Here is a 6,490-nt window from a genome sequence, read left to right on the forward strand (position 1 = left end):
GGTAAAAAAACTCTATACTCTTGTGATTTATCACATTTGCGAACCCTAAGTTTCGATTGTGGTAATTTATATGGTTTAGCTTGGAATTCTTGTTGGTTGGAGTTGCATTGAGGAATTGGTGCACTTGGAGTTGATCTTTGGTGGCTAGGCATTGTTGAGCTTGTTTGAGGACTCAATTTGGTGACTTTGTGAATATTGAGAATCGGCCAAGGTATGGTTTCGGTTTTCTTTTTGTAATATGTATTGTTTCGTGACACTTAGACTAGTGGCTTTTAAGATAGGATCGAATGATGTGGTTGTATGATTAATTGCATGTAGTTATGGTTGATGATGATTTTGATGAAGGTTTAAGGAGTTGTATATGGTGGAGTATGAATTTTGATGATTATGATGATTGTGATGATTGGATGAATTATGATGTTGATAATGGGTAATTGTTGATGTGTTAATGATTGATGATGTTATTGTTAATGAATGATGTTGAGTATTGATATTGGTGTTGAATGATGTAACTTATGAGGATTGAAGATTGATAAGTGACCAAAAGCATAGGTTTGGATTTTCACACTAAAAATAGGATTTTCACACCAAACCCAACCATTGATCATCAATCAAATACTAATGTCACAATACAAAATAACCGAGAGTATTTAGCTCCCGGGTCGTCTTCCCTTGGAGTTGCAATGAAATGTATAATTATTGGCTATGAGAGAGAGTATGGGGAATTGGGAATGCAAGCAAGCAACAAATGTAAATAGCAAGAGAGCAAATAAATATGCAAGGAATGTAAATGACAACTCTTGACAAGAATTGGAGAATTTAGGATTCCTATCCTAGTTATGGACCACAAACATGGCAATTGTGGAATCAATCTAAATTAGTCAATCCTCTTTGAGAATTAGTCAAAAGGGCATAATTGATCTTAATCCATAAGTCCTAGTCAACTCACTAATTACTTAGTGAAAGACTAGCGTCAATGAAAACCAAACCAATTAGCCATTCCCACACAATACGGAATGGACATCCACAACTCAATTTCACCCAAACACCCAATTTCTTAACCAAGAGTGTGAAAACTAAACATGTAAGAAACTAAAAGTCAAAGCAATAAAAGTCAAAGCAAGGAAAATTAAAATGCAAGAAACCTCTTGGCAAGTAATTGAGAGCTAAGATTACCTATCCTAGGCATTGAACACAAACACATGATGATTATGAAGAGTTAATCCTACTTAGTCAACTTTACATCGAAGATAAGTCAAATAGGCATAGTTAATTTTAATCCCTAAGTCTTATGTCAACACTAGGGGTCACATAGAGTCAAGGGAGACCAAATCAACTAACTACTCTAATGTATCAAACAAGAATGGACATCAATAAGTCAAATTGAATAGAAAATAGTAGTAATTGCATTGAAACTTGAGGTACAGCAGAGCCCCACACCCTTAATCTATGGTGTGTAGAAACCCCACCATTGAAAATACATAAGTGATGAAGGTCCAGGCATGGCCGAATGGCCAGCCCCAAAACGTGATCACATGATCAAAAATACAATCCAGGATCCAGGATGAAAATACAATAGTAAAATGTTCTATTTATAATAAACTAGCTACTTGGGTTTACAAAAGTAAGTAATTGATGCATAAATCCACTTCCGGGGCCTACTTAGTGTGTGCTTGGGCTGAGTTTGATCTATCCACGAGCTGAGGCTTCTCTTGGAGTTGAACGCCAAGTTGTAACGTGTTTTGGGCGTTCAACTCTGGTTCGTGACGTGTTTCTGGCGTTTGACTCCAGAATGCAGCATGGAATTGGCGTTGAGCACCATTTTACGTCATCTAATTACGAATAAAGTATGGACAATTATATATTGCTGGAAAGCTCTGGATGTCTACTTTCCAACGCCGTTAAGAGCGCGCCATTTAGAGTTCTAAAGCTCTAGAAAATCCATTTTGGGTGCAGGGAGGTCAGATTCCAACAGCATCAGCAGTCCTTTGTCAGCCTCCTATCAGAGTTTTGCTCGGGTCCCTCAATTTCAGCCAGAAAATACCTGAAATCATAGAAAAACACAAAAACTCATAGTAAAGTCCAGAATGTGAATTTATCATAAAAACTAATGAAAACATCCCTAAAAGTAACTAGATTATACTAAAAACTTCCTAAAAACAATTCCAAAAAGTGTATAAATTATCCGCTCATCACAACACCAAACTTAAATTGTTGCTTGTCCCCAAGCAACTGAAAATCAATTAGGATAAAAAGAAGAGAATATACTATAAATCTCAAAATATCAATGAATATTAATTCTAATTAGATGAGCGGGACTTGTAGCTTTTTGCTTCTGAACAGTTTTGGCATCTCACTTTTTCCTTTGAAGTTCAGAATGATTGGCTTCTCTAGGAACTTAGAATTTCGGATAGTGTTATTGATTTTCCTAGTTAAGTATGTTGATTCTTGAACACATCTACTTTTATGAGTCTTGGCCGTGGCCCTAAGCACTTTGTTTTCTAGAATTACCACCGGATACATAAATGCCACAGACACATGAATGGGTGAACCTTTTCAGATTGTGACTCAGCTTTGCTAGAGTCCCAAGTTAGAGGTGTCCAGAGCTCTTAAGCACACTCTTTTTGCTTTGGATCACGACTTTAACCACTCAGTCTCAAGCTTTTCACTTGGACCTGCATGCCACAAGCACATGGTTAGGGACAGCTTGATTTAGCCGCTTAGGCCTGGATTTTATTTCCTTGGGCCCTCCTATCCATTGATGCTCAAAGCCTTGGATCGTTTTTACCCTTGCCTTTTGGTTTTAAGGGCTATCGGCTTTTTCTACTTGCTTTTTCTTTTTCTTTCTTTTTTTTTCACCAATATTTTTTTTTGCAAGCTTTTGTTTTTCACTGCTTTTTCTTGCTTCAAGAATCAATTTCATGATTTTTCAGATCATCAATAACATTTCTCTTTGTTCATCATTCTTTCAAGAGCCAACAACTTTAACATTCATAAACAACAAGATAAAAAATATGCACTATTCAAGCATTCATTCAGAGAACAAAAAGTATTGTCACCACATCAATATAATTAAATTAAATTGAAGGATAATTTCGAAATTCATGTATTTATTCATGGAATTATTTATAGCCTTAAGACATAGTTACTAACTACTAATGATCATGAAGTAGAGACACAAAACATAGATAAACATATAACATAAAAACCGAAAAGCAGAGAAAACAAGAACAAGGAATGAGTCCACCTTGGTAAGGGTGGCGCCTTCTTGAAGAACCAATGATGTCCTTGAGCTCTTCTATGTCTCTTTCTTGTCTTTGTTGCTCCTCCCTCATTGCTCTTTGATCTTCTCTAATTTCATGGAGAATGATGGAGTGCTCTTGATGTTCCACCCTTAATTGATCCATATTGTAACTCAAGTCTTCTAGAGAAGTGTTGAGTTGTTCCCAATAGTTGTTGGGAGGAAAGTGCATCCCTTGAGGCATCTCAGGGATCTCTTGATTTGCAATCAAATGCTCTACTACTGAGCTATGGACCCTTAAGATGAATCTCTCCATCTTCCATGATTCAGAGGTGGAAGCTTTTGTTTTCCCTTTTTCTTCGTCTTTTTTTTTGAGGTTTTTCTGGCCTTAGGTGCCATCAATGGTTATGAAAAAGCAAAAAGCTATGCTTTTACCACACCAAACTTAGAATGTTGCTCGCCCTCGAGCAAAAGAAGAAAGAATAGAAGAAGATATAGAGGAGAGGAGGAGAGGTGTGTATTCGGCTGTGTAGGGTGGGTTTGGATGGGAAAGAGATGATGGATGTGAGTGGTGAAGAGGTAATGGGGAAGAGAGATTGAGGTGATTGGTGGAGAAGAGAGAAGTTGAGTTGAGGTAGGTGGGGATCCTGTGGGGTCCACAGATCCTGAGATGATCCTGTGGGGTCTACAGATCCTGAGGTGTTAAGGATTTACATCCCTGCACCAATTAGGCATGAACAATGCCTTTGCATGCAATTTTGGCGTTTAAACGCCGAGGTGATGCATGTTCTGGGCGTTCAACGCCCCTATGCAGCATGTTTCTGGCGTTGAACGCCAGTTCCATGCTTGTTTCTGGCGTTCAGTTCCAGCTCTCCTCAGGGTGCATTCCTGGCGTTTGAACGCCAGGATGTTGCTTGTTTTTGGCGTTCAATGCCAGATTCATGCTCTGTTCTGGTGTTGAACACCATCCAGATGCTCTTTACTGGCGTTTAAATGCCAGTAAGTCTTTCCTCCAGGGTGTGATTTTTCTTCTGCTATTTTTGATTCTGTTTTTAATTTTAATATTTTTTTCGTGACTCTACATGATCATGAACCTAATAAAACATAAAACAACAATGAAAAATAAAATAAAATTGGATAAATAAAAATTGGGTTGCCTCCCAATAAGCGTTTTTTTAACGTCAATAGCTTGACAGTGGGCTCTCATGGAGCCACACAGGTGATCAGGTCAATGTTGTATACTCCTAACACCAAACTTAGAGTTTGGTTGTGGGGAATCAACACCAAACTTAGAGTTTGGTTGTGGCCTCCCAACACCAAACTTAGAGTTTGACTGTGGGGGCTCTGTTTGACTCTGTACTGAGAGAAGCTCTGCATGCTTACTCTCCCTTGTTACAGAAGGATAGCCGTGTGCCTTAAACACAAGGTAATCCCCATTCAATTGAAGGACTAATTCTTCTCTGTTAACATCTATCACAACTTCTGCTGTGGCTAGGAAAGGTCTTCCAAGGATGATGCATTCATCCTCCTCCTTCCTAGTGTCTAAGATTATGAAATCAGCAGGAATGTAAAGGTCTTTAACCTTTACCAACACGTCCTCTACTAATCCATAAGCTTGTCTTATTGACTTTTCTACCAATTGTAATGAGAATAAGGCAGGCTGTACCTCAATGATCCCCAGCTTCTCTATTACAGAGAGTGGCATAAGATTTATGCCTGACCCTAGGTCACACAGAGCTTTTTCAAAGGTCATGGTGCCTATGGTACAGGGTATTAAGAATTTCCCAGGATCTTGTTTCTTTTGAGGTAAAGTTTGCTGAACCCATGTATCAAGTTCACTAATGAGCAAGGGAGGTTCACCTTCCCAAGTCTCATTACCAAATAACTTGGCATTCAGCTTCATGATGGCTCCTAGATATTGAGCAACTTGCTCTCCAGTTACATCTTCATCCTCTTCAGAGGAAGAATAATCTTCAGAGATCATGAATGGCAGAAGGAGATTTAATGGAATCTCAATGGTCTCTATATGAGCCTTAGATTCCTTTGGATCCTCAATAGGGAACTCCTTCCTGCTTGAGAGACGTCCCATGAGATCTTCTTCATTGGGATTTGCGTCCTCTCCCTCCTCCTTGCATTCGGCTATATTGATTATATCAATGGCCTTACACTTTCTTTTTGGATTTTCTTCAGTATTGCTTGGGAGAGTACTAGGAGGGGTTTCAATGATTTTCTTACTCAGCTGGCCCACTTGTGCCTCCAGATTTTTGATGGAGGACCTTGTTTCATTCATGAAACTTAAAGTGGCCTTAGATAGAACAGAGACTAAGTTTGCTAAGTTAGAGGTATTCTGTTCATAATTCTCTGTCTGTTGTTGAGAAGATAATGAATAAGGCTTAATATTGCTGAGCCTATTTCTTCCACCATTATTAAAGCCTTGTTGAGGCTTTTGTTGATCCTTCCATAAGAAATTCAGATGATTTCTCCATGATGAATTATAGGTGTTTCCATAAGGTTCAGCCATGTAATTTACCTCTGCCATTGCAGGATTTTCAGGATCATAAGATTCTTCTTCATAAGATGCCTCTTTAGTACTGTTGGATGCATTTTGCCATCCATTCAGACTTTGGGAAATCATGTTGACTTGCTGAGTCAACATTTTGTTCTGAGCCAATATGGCATTCAGAGCATCAATCTCAAGAATTCCCTTCCTCTGAGGCATCCCATTATTCATGGAATTCCTCTCAAAAGTGTACATAAACTGGTTATTTGCAACCATGTCAATAAGTTCTTGAGCTTCTGCAGGCGTTTTCTTTAGGTGAATAGATCCACCTGCAGAATGGTCCAATGACATCTTAGAGAACTTATATAGACCATAATAGAATATATCTATCATGGTCCATTCTGAAAACATGTCAGAAGGACATCTTTTGGTCATCTGCTTGTATCTTTCCCAAGCTTCATAGAGGGATTCACCATCTTTTTGCTTGAAGGTCTGAACATCCACTCTAAGCTTGCTCAACTTTTGAGGAGGAAAGAACTTAGCCAAGAAGGCCGTGACTAGCTTATCCCAGGAGTCCAGGCTATCTTTAGGTTGAGAGTCCAACCATGCTATAGCTCTGTCTCTTACAGCAAAAGGGAAAAGCATGAGCCTGTAGACTTCAGGATCTACTCCATTCGTCTAACTGTCTCACAAATCTGCAAGAACTCAGTTAAAAACTAGTAAGGATCTTCAGATGGAAGTCCATGAAA

General features: G+C 38.7%; 1 non-coding gene across 1 annotated transcript; it reads left to right on the plus strand.

Moving 5' to 3' along the window:
• Nucleotides 1–6,150: 6,150 nt before the first annotated feature.
• LOC112700354 (small nucleolar RNA R71) lies at nucleotides 6,151–6,254 on the plus strand. The gene has a single exon (XR_003153262.1). It is a non-coding gene; the product is annotated as a small nucleolar RNA R71 (small nucleolar RNA).
• Nucleotides 6,255–6,490: the final 236 nt, after the last annotated feature.

Source organism: Arachis hypogaea, chromosome 6, assembly GCF_003086295.3.
Source record: "Arachis hypogaea cultivar Tifrunner chromosome 6, arahy.Tifrunner.gnm2.J5K5, whole genome shotgun sequence".
Classification (NCBI taxonomy): domain Eukaryota; kingdom Viridiplantae; phylum Streptophyta; class Magnoliopsida; order Fabales; family Fabaceae; genus Arachis; species Arachis hypogaea.